This window comes from Herpailurus yagouaroundi, unplaced genomic scaffold (assembly GCF_014898765.1).
Source record: "Herpailurus yagouaroundi ecotype Mexico unplaced genomic scaffold, PumYag 403, whole genome shotgun sequence".
NCBI lineage: Eukaryota > Metazoa > Chordata > Mammalia > Carnivora > Felidae > Herpailurus > Herpailurus yagouaroundi.
In genome coordinates this window covers 543,409-562,135 of record NW_024412620.1, presented here as the reverse complement: position 1 = coordinate 562,135, position 18,727 = coordinate 543,409, and positions in this window count along the sequence as shown.

Genomic DNA, 18,727 nt, shown 5'->3' with positions numbered 1-18,727 from the left:
AGTCAAAGAGAATCTTGATATGAGGTATTATTACCATTATTTGCCAATCATAACTTGTGAGCCTTCTGCTTAAAATGTTTGGCCTTATGATGCAGTTCAAAATACTCATCATGTTTTTTCCATCACTCCGCATTCCAGCCAGTGTCTTGTTTCCTGACACCTGTCTCCGCAGCCACACTGGACTCTTTTCAGTTGCAGTTCTGGAACATGCAATGCTCTTTCTCCTCTCAAGGTCCTCACACAGGTCTGAACTAGTACTAATTGCTAGACTGTAGAAGCCATATAACACGGTGGTTCAGAGTACAGACTTGAGAGCAAGCCCACCTGGATTGGAAGTCTGGCTCTGGCTTTTCTATTTGTGCAACCATAGGGAGATTCTTTGCTCTGCTTGAGTTTTCTCATTTCATATTGGCTCTCCAGTAAAATAGGAACAAGAAAAATACTTGCCTTATAGAATTCTTGTTAGAGCAAAAGGTCACCTTCAAAAGAATTAGAATTACAAGACATCGGACCATCGATGCTAAAAAGGTAACGGAATAATACCTTTCAAATCTCAAAGGGAAATTATTCACAATCCATATTCCTGTATCCAGAAAATAAAAAAAAGACCAGCCAATTAGAAGAGCAAAGTAAAAACATTTTTTTCTGACATGCATGGATTTAGAAAATTATCTCCCACATTACCTTCCTCAGGAAATTATTTGAGTATGTACTACTAAAAATGAGGGAATTAAAAAAGGGGGGGAGGTAGGGTGGAGACAGGGAATGCAAGAATTAGTGACGATAACAAAGAAAAGTGAAGAGAGAAAGAAGGTCTGAAAATAGCTGTAGAGATGGCTGAGATGACAATTAGTCCTGATTGGAACCAGAGGATAGAGGACATTAGAAGTTCCTAGGACAAAATACAGGATCCAGAAATTTGATCAGATTCCTAGATTTAAGGAGCTGGATGGTCTGAAGAATGAAATAAATGTTGTCAGTACAGGAAGTGCCCAAAGACAATAAGACACTGCAGGATAAACAAAAAAGGTACATAGGATAGTTAGTCTACTAATTGGATGTGAAACAAACAAGATTTACATAAGGTTGAAGTTTCATTGTTTCTTAACTTCTGGAATTAACTTATAGACAAAGCATAGAAGATTTCGGTATGGCGACAAAACGAAATATAAATGTTATCAACCTTGATTCCCTAAAAGTTCAAGTTTAGATTATTGCCCTTGGAAGTAGAGAGTAAGCTGATGGGAAAGATAGAGCCATCAGCACCCTCCTCTTACAAAACAGGGAGTGAAAAGACAAGATCTCTGGTTGCTGGCATTCATCAAGGGTGTTACTGAGATGCAAGCAAGGGAGGGTGACTTTGACTTTGTACTAAGCGGAAAGGAGATCATTAAAATTATATTGGAAAGCTAACAATAAGAGTTCAGTTTTGGCGGAATGAAGAACAGAACAAAACAAAAACAGGCTTAAGGCTGTCTCTGAGAATAGTATCTAAAAGTATGTTGCAGAACAGGTCTGTAACCCTTGGTGCTGTCCACTGAGAGGAACCTGCTTCTGCTGCTCCACCAGTTGGACTTTGTTCCAGGAACTCCATGATGCGTCCCTGGCAAACCACTACCACTATCACTGCCACCATCTGCCACACGCTGCCATCCACACACCCACACAAATGGAAATTCCAGAGGAGCCTGTTTCCCTTCCCACATGTTGTTCACATGAAATGGACGCATCTGGTTGGGAGAAACCGGGTCCCATGATTCTGCTATAGATGCAAGAGAAATGGGACTTTGACACGTGGCTGGAGGTAACGGCAGATGTCTACCAGCCTGATGAAACCATACATAAAAGCATTAAGTATATTATGTTTAAAGTTACAAGGATCATTTGAAGAGAGACTAAAATTACTGCAGTATCATCTGTTTATCTCTTTTTCCTAAAACCTGAATCCAAATCTTAGGAAATCCTGTTAGTTCTACTTTTAAAATAAAGAAAATGACCTCTCCTAATTCCTCTACTGCTTATATCTTCATCCCAGCTCCTGCAGTCTTTGCCCTAAATTACTAAAATAGCTTCCCAGCTGGTCCCTCTGCTTCGTTCTTTGTCCCTTTACAGTATATTCGAACTCAGCAGCCAGAGAGATCCTTTCAAGATATGAGAAAGATCCTGTTATGTCTCTGCTCACAACCATGCAAAGAATTCACAGATGACTGAGTAAAAGCATAAGGCCTTCTAAGAGCCTGCTGGGTCCTCCATGATCTGTGGCTCTCCCTCTGTGGTCCCTCTGTGACCTCATGTGGCACTCCTGCCCTTGCTCACTATTCTTGCCACTGTGGTCTCTTCTCCTTCATCAAATATGAGTGACAAGCTCCTAAGTACCTGCTTTGGCCCTTAGCACTGGTTGGTTCCTCTACCCAGAGCACTCTTCTCCAGGTATGTGCATGGCCCATTCTCTTATATCTTGGAGACCCACCTGCCCTAAGTATGACAAGTCTCACTTACCCTTTCTGCTTTACCATTTCACCTCCACTTACCCTTTCTGCTTTACCATTTTACCCTTTTTTCTATAGCTCTAATTACCTCCTATATATTATATATAATTTACATAATTATGATTGTGCAGCTTCTGTCTCAGGAAAGGCAGTAATTTTATCTCTTTTATTAGCTGATGTATCCAGGCACTTAGAAATCTCCCTAGAATAGGAAAATAATAAGCAATTGCTGAGTGAAGGAATGGACAGATGAATGAATAATTGATATAAAACTTTCCAGGGAAGAGTTGGAGGAGTTTTTACCTAAAATCTGGTTTATCAGAGTAGAAAGCCAATAGATAGATCCTAAAACTGATGGAACAAGCGTATAGTATTTAGAATTATGGTGGTAACTACCAGAATTGCTAAAAGCAAAAACATGTAAAAGTGGTTGTGTTTGCAGAACAGGACTAGGTGAGAAGGAAGTAGGGCAGAGCACTGTGACTTTTCATATGCAATCTTTCTGAACTCTTTGATTTTTAAAAGTCACATGGATGTAACATTTCGACAAAAAACTTCTGTTTGAATATAATCAATAAAAAGGAAATATAATGGCATAGAAAAATTCTAAATACATAATAAAAAATCATTACATTCTCCTTATTAGTAGAAGGTGGAATTTACAATGAGAAGTTGATACAGGCTGAATGTTTGTGTCTTCCTCTCCCCTCAAATTCACATATTGGAGCCCAATACCCAATGTGATGATATTTAGAGGAGGGGTTTTGAGGGCAGTAAATTAGATTTGGATGATGTCATAAGGGTAGAGCGTTCATGATGGGATTGGTACCCTTAAAAGGCATGAAGAACCCAGAGTTCCCTCTTGCCAGCCATGTGAGGATATAAGAAGTTTGTAGTCTGTAACCTGGAAGAGAGCTCTCACCAGACCCTGACCATGCTGGTGCCTTGTTCTCAGACTTTCAGCTTCCAGAACTGTGAGAAATAAATTTCTGTTGCCTGTAAGGTACATAGTCTATGGTACTTTGTTGTAGCAACCCTACACTGACTAAAACATAAGTAAAAAACCATAATAAATATAATAAAAATAATGAAGTAATTTCAACAATTTTCTTTTGGACAAAATATCTTGCTAGTTTTTTTTTTTTTTTTTTATGAAGGCAAATTTTAAGCAAAGAATGAATACACCCACCTCTTAGCTTTGTCAAATCCTAACATTACCCTTATTTTTAGGTTCCTATTCTTTCATTTGCCTGACGTGAGTCCAAATCTGGGTATAGATAGTTTGTGAACTAAGTATCGGGTTCGCAACTAAAGTATTGACAGATGACTCTACACCTTTTTTAATAGTAAAGGTAATAGCACATGTGTTATCTGGAAGGAATCTCATAAATTACAAGTAGAATAATGCTGCTGCATTTCACTAGACAAAATATAGTTCAGAATTACATCTCTAAATATTTTATTTAATAAATAATACCAGTCAAATCCTAAAGGCAAAAATATGTATGGAATATATGACATGTGTGTGACCGGGAGAACAGGATCTGAAAATTACCCTATAAAGATATTATACATTCTTGGGCATAACTGAAACTCAAATTTACGACTCTAGAAATCTAATTGTTGGGTGCCAAACTCATCCTCTGAATAATAACAGGTGTTAATCTCAGTTGTTTCCATTGAAATTTGCAACTCTATCTCTAATCTGTTATGTATACTGCCATTTTCGTAAGAAATGTATAATAACGCTATCCCCAGTATATCATATTGTTTTTAATTTCTCTTTTAATGGCCTTTTAAAACATTTCTTCTGCCTGATTATAATCTACCACTCAGTGAGGACAGTGGGCATCAGCTGACTGGCTTAGAGAACAAGGAAGTCACATCACTCTTAAATCTGTCCTACTCACCAAATTAATGAGCTGTATTACCACCTGCCTCAGGAGAAACTGTGTGATCAATTCTCCCAGTTCTGGTAATGCTGTCATGATGATGAATGACTGAGAGAGATGTTTTAGAGAAACAAACCTAGTTTAGTTAAAAAAGAAAAAGAGCGTAACCTATTTTAATAAGAAAACAAATTAGTATTAGCACCCTTAACCATTTTGACCTCTGTAACCCTCAAAATCTTAACAGAAAAAAAACCTTACCAACTTAGCTCTTTCTCCTTGTTTACTGTCCTTCCTAATGAATGATTCAGAGAGGCAACCTCGGTTTTAAGCTACCTGTCAATTGTAGAATTTATAGGAACAGAGAAAGTAGTTACTAAGCACAGTGGTCCTATAGATTCTCTAGAGAATTCTCAGCAGAAGAATATTAACATAAACCCCTTGGGAATTACAGTTTTTGACTCAAAACTTTACTAAACTCACATTAAGAACCAATATTTAGTAGAGATATATAAGTATTTATTTTCTTCTTACGGATCCTTAATGCTTCATAACCATCATCATATCACCTTAACATTTTTAAGATCTTCTCTTAATTACATTTTTGTTGGTTACAAAATACAAGCTTTATTAGCTTAATTACTTTTGTGGAGGTAGATACAAAGACTCTACAGACAAAGAGCTGTAGAAATGTTTTAATGAATGGATCTCATTTTCATGGGAACAAACCACCAAAACCGATCAGATTTAAATGAACTTGCACGTGTTGTGCAAATAGGAATTCAGAGAAAGCTATGAAATTGAGAAGAACTATCAGAATGTACTAAAAAACTTAACGAGACATAGGTAAAAGGCCAGCTAAGCTCAAATGTAATAACTACCCTTCACTGTAAATTGGGCATACCTCAAAAACATTATACTTGTTAAATGAGTTGAGAAAATCACGTGCCACTGGAATTTTCAGAGCACTGTTTCTCTCATGGAGTTTTAAAAGAGAAGTAAACTCAGAACCATTTTTATTTCTTTTCCAAAATTCTAACCAGCATTCTTACTGATGGAGAATATTGAAGATTTTAATAACAATTATTCACACATCATCCTCCATTTGGGTTCTTCAATTAAGAAAACTGAGTCTCCTCTGGTTTTTGGAGGCTTGTATAACAGACAAAAACATGGTTGAGTAACATGGTAAGATTGCAAATACACTTTAGTTATTCACCTAAGATGCCACATTAGTTTGCTAGGACTGTCATAATAAAATACCACAGATTAGGTGGATTGAACAACAGAAATGTATTTTCTCACAGTTCTGGAGCCTGGAGGTTCAAGATCAAGATGTCGGCAGGGTTGGTTTCCTGTGAGGTCTCTCTCCCTGACTTAATAGGTGACTGCCCTCTTGCTGCCTCTTCACACTATCTTTTCTCTGTGCACACATATCCTTTGTCTCCTTTGTGTGTACAAATTTCCTCTTCCTTTAAGGACACCAGTTAGATTGGATTAAGGCCCACCCTCACATCTTCTCAGTAACTTAATCATCCCTGTGAAGGCCCCATTTCCAAATACAGTTACATTCAGAGGTACTAGAGGTTAGAGCTACAACAGTATGAATTTTGGGAGGGTCACAACTCAGCCTGTAACAAATGCCAAGCCAGCTCAGTATTTCAGAATTTAAGTAATAGCTTTGTAAATAACCTTCTCAATGTCCGCTCCTCTCCCCTCAAAATACCTACCCGCTATCTACTTACGTCACTCAGATTGAAAAGAGTACCAATTGACCTTCGGAGGTTGTGTAGGTAAAACGTTTATAAAAGTCCTAAATGGTGGGGCCCCGGGTGGCTCGGTCAGTTAAGCATCTGACTTAGGCTCAGGTCATGATCTCAAGGTTCATGGGTTCGAGCCCTGTGTCAGGCTCTGTGCTCAGAGCCTGGAGCCTGCTTCAGATTCTGTGTCTCCCTCTCTCTCTGCCCCTCCCCCACGCATGCTCTGTCTCTCTCAAAAATAATTAAACATTTAAAAAGTTAAGAGGGGCGCCTGGGTGGCGCAGTCGGTTAAGCCTCCGACTTCAGCCAGGTCACGATCTCGTGGTCCGTGAGTTCGAGCCCCGCGTCAGGCTCTGGGCTGATGGCTTAGAGCCTGGAGCCTGCTTCCGATTCTGTGTCTCCCTCTCTCTCTGCCTCTCCCCCGTTCATGCTCTGTCTCTCTCTGTCCCCAAAATAAATAAACGTTGAAAAAAAAAAAATAAAAAGTTAAGAAAAAAATCCTAGTGATTAGCAGTTATAATTTCCTATGCAAATGAACATATTTAATTTATATTCAGATCTACAAAATAGATAATCCACCAGCACATAAGGTTAGTGAAAGAGGAACCACTTTTCCACCTGATGGACGAATCGGGGAAAGAACAAAGAAACGTGGAAATGTTGAGATAACATATTTGGGCCACACATGGGAGCAAAGGAGACATATGATGAAAACTGCTTACTATTTCAACCCTTAGGTATTGGTGGCTTTGGTGGTCTTCCATTTGATGTAGTGAGTGTTTTCAACAAATCTCTTCAACAAAGAAGACTTGTGTAAAATGAGGTTGTTTTCTTCTAAGCTAGAGAAGGATGGCTATTTTTACTGGTGGAAGTCCTTTGGAACAAGGGCAAATTTCGTAATGCCAGGTTCAGTTTTCACCTTGATGAACTATTGTAAATTTTACTTATTCCAGGTCTCTTGTAGTTATATTTACATATTTCTCCTCCTCCTCCTCTTCTTCCCCTCCACTGCTTCTCCACCTCTTTCTCCATCTTCTCCGCCTCCTTCTTTTGTCATTTTCTTGATAATTCAATAATTCAAAGTCTAATTAGGGAATCATTGAAGAAACAGGAGGAATGTTTTAAAAGTTTAAGTTTTTCCTGATGCTTTTCTCTAAGTCCAAATCTGTCGCACTAAAAGAAATGATAATAATTTGGGGAGTCAGGCAGAACTTTAAAATATTTGAGGGCCTGAATTGGTTCAGTGCCCCCTTGGCACGCATTGGCAATGGCATAGTCATTCTGGCTGTGAGGTAAAATATAAAACAATTCTTTAGATCAGCACTTAAAAATTTTCAAGTACTAAATTTTTATCACTTTACTCTGGTATCAGGAGTCTCCCTATTTAAAATGCTAGTAGGGTTAGTCAGTTTAAAAAAGGAAAAAAAAAAAAATGACTCGTAGAACTTTCCCAAGAGTGTTTATCCTGTGGGATAAGATTGTTCTAAAGTTAAAATTTTCCTTCCTTGTTGCCCAACACATCCAGTGGAATCTCTAAAGGTGAAGTGACTAATCTTTCACCCTTGAAGGGTAATGATCATGTTAGTGAATGCTGAGTCTGCCTGCCTGTTCCTTAGCCACAAATGTCATCTTGCTACTCTGTCTAAAGCTATTGCTCTGACAGCTTCAAATTGTCAAGTATATGGCACATGAAGTTTTCTTGAATTATTGATAGATCTGCATAATTTGGGGAAGTTGAAAATGGTAACGTGATGGAATTAATGGTTGCTCTAATTCTCTCTTCAGGGATAGGGCATTTTTACATGTGTTGCACAGAACAAAGATCTTATAACTAAATAGTTCATTTTGTAGAAAGTATAGTTGTGTAGGAAAGTTATAAAGGGCACTTAGAAGGGAAGTCTTGTATCATTCATCAGTATGTGCCCCTGAGTACTTTGTACTTTACAGCGAATTTTCAGTCAATATTGGTTAAATAGATGAGTTTATATGGAGACAAAGCAAATTCGGGTATATTAAAATTCAGATTGTCAAGAGCACTAATTCTCAGCTCTAATGCTGCAATTCACTGGTGTGCTACAATCAGATTGTAGAGATTGCAGAGATTCCCAGACTTTCTCAGTTCATGGTGCCCTGAAGTGTATCAGTAATTTTTTTTTTTTTTACAGAGATCCTTGGCAAAACAAAGAAACAAAGAAACAAACATACAGAACCTAGCAGTTTAGTTCACCAAGTAGTTAAATCTAAACAACTTAGAACTCATGTCCTAACAACTTAGTAGCCATTTGAAAAAAAAAAAATACATACAATTAGAAAGAACAAAGGCTTTTTTTTTTTTTTAATTTTTAGAGAGAGAGCAAGCAGAGGAGAGGGGCAGAGGGAGAGAAAGAGAATCCCAAGTAGGCTCCACACTTAGCATGGAGCCTGATGCAGGGCTAGACTTGGAGCTTGATCCCACAACCCTGGGACCGTGACGTGAGCTGAAATCAAGATGCTCAACTGACTGAGCCACCCAAGTGGTCCAGCAAATGCTATTTTTATTTCCTTCTTGAACAATCAAATTGCTTACTAGTAAGATGTGTATGTCTGTTGGGCACTGCACAGCTTCTTAAACCTCAGCATCAGATTGGACACCTCCATATCATTTTTGGTTCCACATTGATTACCTCGTGATACATCCTTTTTAATCTCTGCGATCTCTCAGAACTCTGTTGCAGACAAAGATATGATGTCATTAAAAGGAATATAATTCTATTTAATGTCCAAACAGTGAAATACCTTGAGTTAGTAGTTCATAAGATGTCTGACAAATGCCAGATATTGTTGTGATTCCCTTGAATTTTTAAAATATCCCTAAATATTCCTATTGAGTTCACTGTGGTGAACACAGTTTGAGCAAATAATGTGTTACCAATAATAGTTAGAATACTAGGTATATCAAGCATTTTCTTAAAAATAGGAGTGTCTCCAAGATTATCTTTATAATAATATGACTTACTTGTTGACTTTTCTTCTGTAGAGGGAAGCAATGAATATAACAGCTAGGATGTAGGGACTGTACATAGCCACCAACCCACTTAATCTATTTCCCTGCACCTGACAATGACCATTACTGATACATCATTAACACATTTGGTAATTAAGACTTAAGGCAATGTTTTTGATCACAGGCAAAACTTATTTCACTACCTAGAGATAATATCACTCTCTACCCTCAAGTCCCAAGATCACATTCACATAGGCAAACACTATCCCCAGGACGGAAAAAAATGCTGGTTTATAGCAGTAGTTTGGAAATTTTTTGTGAATTAGAATCATCGGGGAGCTTATTTAAAAATGCAGATTTCTAGAATCCCTAGGCCTACTTTCTGAAATTCTATAGTCCTGGGGTAGGGCAATGATATTTTTAAAAAGCTCTCCATACGATTCTAATGCAGACCACATTTTGAGAAACACTGGTGGAGGGTACTGCTTGTGTAGCACAATGAAACAAATCATGAGACTTTTATGTGTGTCTTATTAATGTGCTATTTGGGTGTGTGTGTGTGTGTGTGTGTGTGTGTGTGTGTGTGTGTGTGTTTTATGCACATGGAAGGTTCACATGCATCCTGCCGATACTAACAGATGACACTACTAATCTAATACCAGTCTCACAAATACTTAGCAATGAGAGTGGTAGAGTTTATGGTGGTTGGGGATCATATTATTGTGTGTTCTTTATAGAACTTAATCTTTACACCCCTCAGAGTATTTAACTTTATATTCCTTAACCCTTTATATCCCCCAAGGGTACTTACTATGGAGTTTTAGCCATAGTAGGAACTCAATAAATAGCAATTACTCATGGTTCTTAACCTAAGCTGAACATTAAGATCCCTTAGAGAGCTTCTTAAAAGTATTAATTATCAAAGACTCCTCAAACTAATTGAAGCAGAATATCTGCAGATGAGGTCTGGTATAGCTGGGGTTGAGAACCCCTGAGCTGTATCTTTCCTTGGACCTCTACTTTAGCAAATGCATGCATTTCACATCCGTCTGATTGGGCTTATGTGTATGTGTGTGTGTATGCGTGTGTGCATATACGTATGCGTGTGTGCATATATGTGTACATGTGTGCGCACACACACATTTTTATGGAACTTTTTTCCAAGATAATACAATCACAAATATATAAAGGAGTACTTTTTCTCTTTTTCTTCACAAGTGCCCACCTTTTCTGGGCACTTATTATTCTTTTTCAATTTTTCTACTGGAAATGTAGAGATTATAACCAGTCTCAATACACTCTACTTGCTATCACCTAGGAGAGTTTTTTTAACATTTAAGAGTTTGCTTGGCAACTTCTTTCTTCCCTTCCTTCCTTCCTTCCTTCCTTCCTTCCTTCCTTCCTTCCTCTTCCTCTCCTCTCTCCTCTCCTCTCCTCTCCTCTCCTCTCCTCTCCTCTCCTCTCCTTTCCTTTCCTTTCTCTGCCTTCCATTCCCCTTCCCCCTTTCCCTTCCCCTTTTCTTTCTTTCTTTCTTTCTTTCTTTCTTTCTTTCTTTCTTTCTTTCTCTTTCTTTCCCTCCCCACTTCCCTCTCTCCTTCCTTCCTTCCTTCTATACTCTTTCCTGCAATTAAGCTATTCAGCCACTTGGTGGTGATAAATGCTTTATTCATAGTGGCCAATTACTGGATGTGCTTTTCGAGGTTTACTCAAAATTATTTTCCCATTATTTTCAGATTTCTAAAATTATTAAAACAATGAAACCAGCAAACATTGAATTGTAAACTAAATCTAAATAGAACTTAAAAAGAAATAGGAAAAATTTGATTTAGTGCCTTCTTCACTAATCCTTGCATAATAATTTAGTTATAATTTTTATTTCAGACTCAGATTTCAATCAGAATATTCTTTTTTTTTAACAGAGATTCATTCTGTGTACCATTGTATCAAAGTTCATTGATTCTAAGATATCATTAATTATGGGATGCATTCCAACTCACAGAGGTTCAATGTTACAAAAAAAAAAGAAGTAATGAAATGCTGTATTTGCAGAATCTACTAGAATCTTAACTCATGGGAAACATTTAATAAATAAGTCTGGGGAAGGAAAGAAGAAAGGAAGGAAGAAGTATGTGAGGAAGAAGGGAAGAAGATGGTGGAGGGAAGGTGTGAGAAGGGATAGAGGTAGAAAAGCAAGAGAAAAAGCAGCAAAGAATAATTATATACCCTTCCCAATGCATTGGCATAATTCTGAAGTGCTCTTGGTAGAAAAATTTTCCAGTTTTCCTTTTCAGAGATGGAAACTTTATTTATTACATCAGTAGTAATCCATTTCTCAGTTAATAAAAATGAAGCCACTGAGTTAACATCTTTGTAAGTGAGGCTGTAAGCTCCTGCTTGCATTTCTTCCGTGTGGAAGGGAGGAAAGACAGATGTGGCTGCCTTTGCATATCAGGGCAGCTGCTTCTCCTTGCTGGCTCCTTCATACCCTTTAGCTGCTACTTTAAGTGTCATTTCCTCAGTGCAGCATTCCTGGACTGTCCAATCTAAAGTGGGTCCCCTCTCGTTATTCCCTTGTAGAGCATCTCATTCTTTGTTCTCTTCAGACTGTCTGCTCCTCCTCAAAGGTGCTGTGGCTTTCCCCCAAAAGCATATACACTTTGACAAGGATATCAAAGATCAAAAAACATTTAGGAACCAAAGGAACGGAAGCCTGCATACTAATCACAAGGTTCAGCCAGAAAAATAAACACAGTGATACGCACTAACACTTAGTACTCTTCAAACTACAGAAGTAAACACGTACAGTTAATCCACGATGGCAAATAAGAACAAAGCTCTGTACCAAGGGGAATAAAAGTGAAACAAGAACAAACTGGACTTATTTCCATGTTTTCCTGGAGCCGGACTGCTACCTAGCTATTATGTAAGCTTATTGTGATTTACGTAAACTAATAGGTAAGCTTATGTGATTCTAGCCCATCTTGTTTTGGGACAGGTTATATTTAAACCAGGCCAGAGATGAGCTAAATTCAATTTCAAATTTCATCAGAGAAGGGTATTTGAGAGCCTGTTCTGCAAAGTTAGGGATTCCTTCTTGCAGTTAATTCTTGGCTGCGTCTTCTGGAAGTTTTTCGTGTTTCACTTGAGGACACTTTACTACTCTGTCTTCACTGGTGAAGGAGAAGAGCAAGTCTATTAATACAGGAGTTTCATTTTCCCTTTGCTATCTTGGGCCGTGATAACAGGAAACCCTCCACGCATTTCGTTAGAGTTGGTACCTACATTCCGCACCTTGGTCCCACCATCTTTTCCTTTGCATCACATCATACTCTGCCATCGTAGGGAGAACCCCAGAGGTGAACTACTGATGGAATTCTATCCCAAAGTTGTACTGGCCCCAGAACTGGCTCATGAGCTGCTGCCACCTTATTGGTGTGAAAATCTCTTAATGTAGCAGCTGATTATCTCCACATGTGTTAAGAAACAGATGCGGGTATTGCTTTTGATTTTTGTAGCATTTAGGTACACGTAACTTCAAAGAATTGTGAAATAGGGAAATACATAGAATATCCACAAAGGGAATTAAAATATTAGGTTCTGAAAGTGATAAAAGTAGATTTCTAGCTTTTAGAAGCTAAACAATCAGCCGCAAAGATTCAGATGGTGTGATTGTTCTGACTTAATATAATCGCTATACATATTTAGATTTCAAGACAGTAAGTGGACTAAAATATTGTTAGTTAGGTATTAGAAATAAAGGCTTGGCTATGTAGTGACAATGGAAATATATTTTTAAAAAATTCATACAGGAAATTGAAACTAATTCATGTTTCATGAAACCAAAACATGACAGAATTCATTTTCATGTTTTTTCCCCCAGTTATCTCTAATTTACATTATGCTATTTCTACAAACTTCCTATTGTAAAGAGTAAAGCATATCTGTCTATTTAAGAGTTAAAGATATAGACCTGATAAAGTATTTAATTTCACTTAATTTAGAACACAAAGAAGTAATATTTTATTATTTATTTGTCTTCAGAAAAAGGTGATTATTTTTATCTCTCAATTTGAGCAAGGAAAGAACAAAGAAAAAAATGGAATTTTAAATAGTTGCATACTTGGGTTGCCCAAACTATGCATTGTATGTGTGTATGTGTGTGTGTGTATTTATATACTTTAAAATTATTTTTATTTTATTTATTTATTTTGAGAGAGAGAAAGAGAGCATGAACAGGGGAGGGGCAGAGAGAGAGGGGGAGAGAGAATCCCAAGCAGGCTCTGCACTGTCAGTATGGAGCCTGACATGGGGCTTGAACTCACAAACTGCGAGATCACGACCTGAGCCGAAACCAGGAGTCAGACGCTCAACTGACTGAGCCACCCGATTTTTAATTTTTTTTTTATTTTTTATTATTTCAAATAATAAAATTATTATTTGAAGCTGTTTACATATATAAAACCTTTAAATAAATTTTACGTGTATATTTAAAATACAACTTCAAAATAAGCTTTTATAATAACATTTAAAAATAACCTATATACAAAAATAATAATCATATAGTTATATATAAATTACTCTGGGAAATGATTTAAAAGTTCCACAGATTAAATGAATCCATTAGTGATATAGTGATAAATAACACTGATGAGCAAATGTAACAATATTGTCCAATTAGGACTGTTTGCAGTTTCCATGCTGACAGTCTACTGTTTGCTCCTACTCTTTCAAAGAACAGATTATTCCATAAGCCTATAGGTAAATATTGGCTTGCCTTCTTCAGTACTTGAATGGTTTATGAGTTTAAAGGTTCTTGCCCTGATTTTGAGAACCTGCACTTCATCAAGTTTTTAAGCACGTTTCTGATTTTTGCCCCCAAATTCTCAAGCTCTGGAAATGATACTGTTTTATTCTGCAGAGTGTTGTCTTAGGTATTCCTTCCTCTACATAATACTAACTTTTCGATGAAAAAGCTGATATGATAGAGATAATAAACAAGAAATAAAATGTCTCCATAATTTGAATTTTACCCAACAATGAATTCAGTGACAAAATTGTGGAGGATATTGAGACTGCTTATGATTAACTAGGCTTATTGTCAGAAAGACAATAAGAGCCGGCTTTAAGAATGTCTGTGAGTTTGATGTGGCATGATTCCAAATCTGGCTTTACTCACATCCTGTATTTCCAAATAGATTGAACATTAACAGTACAATTGAACTTCTTAAGAAATAATTACTGAAGCGTTTTAAAGTACACTTCAGGCATTAAGTAGAACAGTTGAGGAAAAGATTGGTGAGATGTATGTTTTAAGCAATAAGGCTTAAGTATCAGCAAAGAAGGTTAGAAAGATAAAAACAATAGTGAATGCAACTTTTCACCTCTTGCGTTGACTTTGTTAGGACGTACTTTCAGATCTGTAGCCTGAGAGTAGTCTCTCGGTTTAACCATGCGGAAATACTAAAAGTAAAGAGAAACACTTATTATTTTTCATTTTTTTCCTATTTGGAAAAATGAAAATTGCTCCATTTGTTCAGATTTGAATGGATACGGTGCATCCCAGGGTTAGGAGAAAAGCACAAAAAAGAGCTTGACGAGTCAGAAGATGTAGAGGAAAGGCACAGATTAGGTAGACCTCTTGGACACCTTTCCATTCTGCTTTGTGAAATCACAGGATATTTGTCACATCCCTTTCTCAGGGTGGATGCATGCACACAAAATATTCTAGAGAAACCTGTACTTTTAAAAATTATCTTTGGGATTGATGAGCAAATCACCACAAATCTCTGTGAACACAGATATTGAGGAGTGCTCGTGAACACTCTGTGAGAAGGCCACCATTGTTTGAAGAGAGTGTGTCCTGTGAAATGGCCTCACAGTCTGGCTCCAAATCAAAGATAGAGTGTACAAGTGTGAAAAGGGAAGTCGTTTTTAAATGTATTTCCTTCATTGCTTTGACTTTTGGCCCATTGCATATTGGCCTTCTGGCTTTTACATTAAGGAGACAAAAAAGCATAAATTCAACTGGATTGTTAACCACAGAAAATCATAATACGAACATGACTGCTAGTTGTATTGTTTCCTGTTTTGCAACCAATATAAAACATTACATTTCCCTACATTAAGAGTATATATTATAAAAATATGTATATGGTGCATTAAAATGTTTCCCCAGTTTTGTAACTACTGCAAAAATAGCCAGGCAAAAGCCACTGTCAGCATGCCACAATTTTTAAAAATGTTTATTTATTTATTTTGAGAGAGAGAGAAAGAAAGAGAGAGAGAGAGGGATAGAGAAAATCCCAAGCAGGCTCCCCGTTGTCAGGGCATAGCCCAATGTAGGGCTCGATCTCACGAAACGTGAGATCGTGACTTAAGCCAAAATCAAGAATAAGGCGCTTAACCGACTAAGACACCCAGGTGCCCCACACATACCACAACTTTTAACTATGAACTGTACTCTCAGAATACCATAACTAGATCATGTGGACATAGCAGAGTTGCCCTTCTGATTTTGAATTCTAGGGATTTGATGTGAGAATAAAATTAAAGCTGGTTTTATTATTTGCATAGGAAGCTCATTTACATGATCCATTGAACATTAATTGCAAGGGGCTGTTAAAGTGAAAAAACAGCTTTCTAATATTTTTCATGAGTGTTTTCAAAGAAAGATAAAGATTTATTTTCTGACACTGTACAGTGACCACAGCCAGGACTAGAGAAAAGTGATCTCCCCTGGGTTGTCTGCAGTCTGCACTTTGACTTCCTCCTCTTGGCCCAGTTTAGTCCAGACATTTCAACAGCTTGACTAAGCCTCATCACCATTTAGCTGCCAAATTCAGTGGCTGCCAATATCACTAGTAGCTTTTTAAGTACACCTGTTGCCAGCCCTATGTTTGTGAGTCCAAAAGACTAGACATTTCTGGTCTACCCCAGTGGCTAGGATCTTTTTCAAAGGAGAATTATTTTTAATATTACTTCATCATCCTTCATTAGAAAAACATTTTTTTTCTAGCAAGCTTCTCTCCTTACAGAGGAGGTGAATTTACAATGAACCTGGTATATGTAACGTCTGGTCTGGTTAGGCTATGGATAAAAATGGTTTTGGTAATCAATGCTACTTTTAATTTTTATTTTTAATTGTGGGGGGGCCAGCAAAGCTATACGAATAATAAAATATGAAGACTTGGTATAAACTGACAGGCTTCAGGTATAATAATCAAATATCATTTACTGCAAAGTTAACCTGATAGTTAATGGCATGTATTACATGGTAACTAGGTGTAAACATAGTTCATTAGGTAATTAGGTAAAGGATTACAATCAGGGTGTTTCGTGGATCCAAACAGCATTTTTGGATTAAGGTTGTGTGGGAGATGAATAGAAGCAGAACTCTGCTCTGTGGGGCTAGAGGAGCCCCCTTGGCCAGATCTCTCGTTTTTTCCATTAGCATTTGCTGCAGGCCAGGGGCAGGTGGCGTGGGCAGCCCTCCCATACCTCCACATAAGGTGATAAAAAGTCACAAGGAGAAAGTGCAGTGGATTCAGGTCTGACAGTCTTAACCTTTGAAAGGTTGTTACTACTACATAGCTGTAACTTTATCGTCTTTTCAAGTGAAGGAATAGGACACACACAGATGATCTCAATACTTTGGACACCTTGTAGCCACTAATAGGATATTTCCTAGACAAAGTCTTTGTGACTACGAGGGCTTCCTGAGCTCATTTTATTTGCTTATCAGTGTTCATAAGGTGTATGCATTTTCTTCACACCAATGAAATATCTGGTCTGTAGATGAATCTGAAATTTATTTCAACTGGGATGTTTTATTATCTATCAATCTATCTACACTTTTTAAAAGATAGTGCAAGGGGCGCCTGGGTGGCGCAGTCGGTTAAGCGTCCGACTTCAGCCAGGTCACGATCTCGCGGTCTGTGAGTTCGAGCCCCGCGTCAGGCTCTGGGCTGATGGCTCAGAGCCTGGAGCCTGTTTCCAATTCTGTGTCTCCCTCTCTCTCTGCCCCTCCCCCGTTCATGCTCTGTCTCTCTCTGTCCCAAAAATAAATAAACGTTGAAAAAAAAATTAAAAAAAAAAAAAAAGATAGTGCAAAAGATAGTAAAACACAAACAAAAAGCTCCCCTCCCCCCAAGCTTTAATCCTACTTCCTGTAGGAAGGTTGAAGTGTCTTTACCTGGGCAATATCTGATTATTTTTCCTGCACAAGTATGACTATTTCCTGCCTATGTATGACTCAAGTGACACTGTTCTTATTTGACTGACTGATTTTAATTTGGTGTGATGTGGCAGAATGATCTGGTTCAAATACCAACTTCATTGGCTTCATCTTTGCCTCCTTTTTTTACCCCCCATCCAACCCACTGGCCAGTCTTGTTGGCTGCATCTTACAAATACAACCGGTGCATCTTAGAAATATATCTGGAATCTGACCATTCTTATTACCACAATGGTCTAAGTCATCAATATCTTTCACCTGGCCATTAGAATAGTCTCCTCTTCTAGTTGTTCTGACTCTGCAGTCTATTCCCAAAGTGCAGCTATTCTCTCCTAAACTGAGTCTGATTTGGTCACCCCTCCAATGGCTCTCCACTTCATTCAGAATAAATTCTAAAACTTAACAAGGTTCTATATTTTGCCCCTTCCTGTACCTACCCCCCTCTTCTGATCTCATCTGCTAGTATTCTCCCTTGGTTCACTGGATTCTAGCTATGCTTACCTCTTGGTTATTCCTCAAACATGCCAAGCCCACTTCTACCCAGGATCTTTGCATTTGCTGTTCATGGCTCATTTTCTCACTTCCATCAGGTCTCTGCTCTAATGTCAGAGGCCTTCCCACATAAGTATATTTCAAACAGCATGCTCCCTGTCCGTGTCCTTATCCTGCTTCATTTTTGTATGAATCACCATCTGACATAGTATGTATTTACTGGCTTTTGATTATTATTATTGCCTTTCTACTACAATATAAGCTCCATGATAGCAGGGACTTTGTATCTTGGTAAGTATTGTATCTTCATTACTTAGAACAGTGCCTAGTATATTTATTATTACTTCTTGAGCCAATCGAATCAACATCTTTTCTTGAGATCTTTATTATTATTTTTTGCTAAAAATAAACTTTCCAAATATTAACTACATAGCGTTAACTTTTGAAGTATTTGAGCTATAATCTACTCATTCTTGACTCTCTACCCTTTGGTAGGTAAGTCCAACTAGTGAAAGACCTAAGGGCAGTAACAACTACTTAATGAGTACTTACGTGTTAGGCTCTTGTATTTAAGCACTTTGCTTATCTCATTTCTAACCGTAATCCTAGAGATGAGTATTATTACTATTCTCGTTATACAAAGAGACCGATACCCGGGAGAGGTAAAATAACTTGAGGCCAGGTCACAAAGTTAATAATCCCTGAACTGAGATTAGAATCAAAGTGTGGTTGACTCCATACTGCCTCCTAGCTGTCGTCTCCCAGTAATACGTGTCCAGTTATCGAAGTAGTAAAGCCTTTTGCAGTTCCTGTACTAGGGTTCTGGTATATCCTCCCCGCCTACTCTCCTCCCCGCCCCCCCCCCCCCCCCCCCCCCCCCC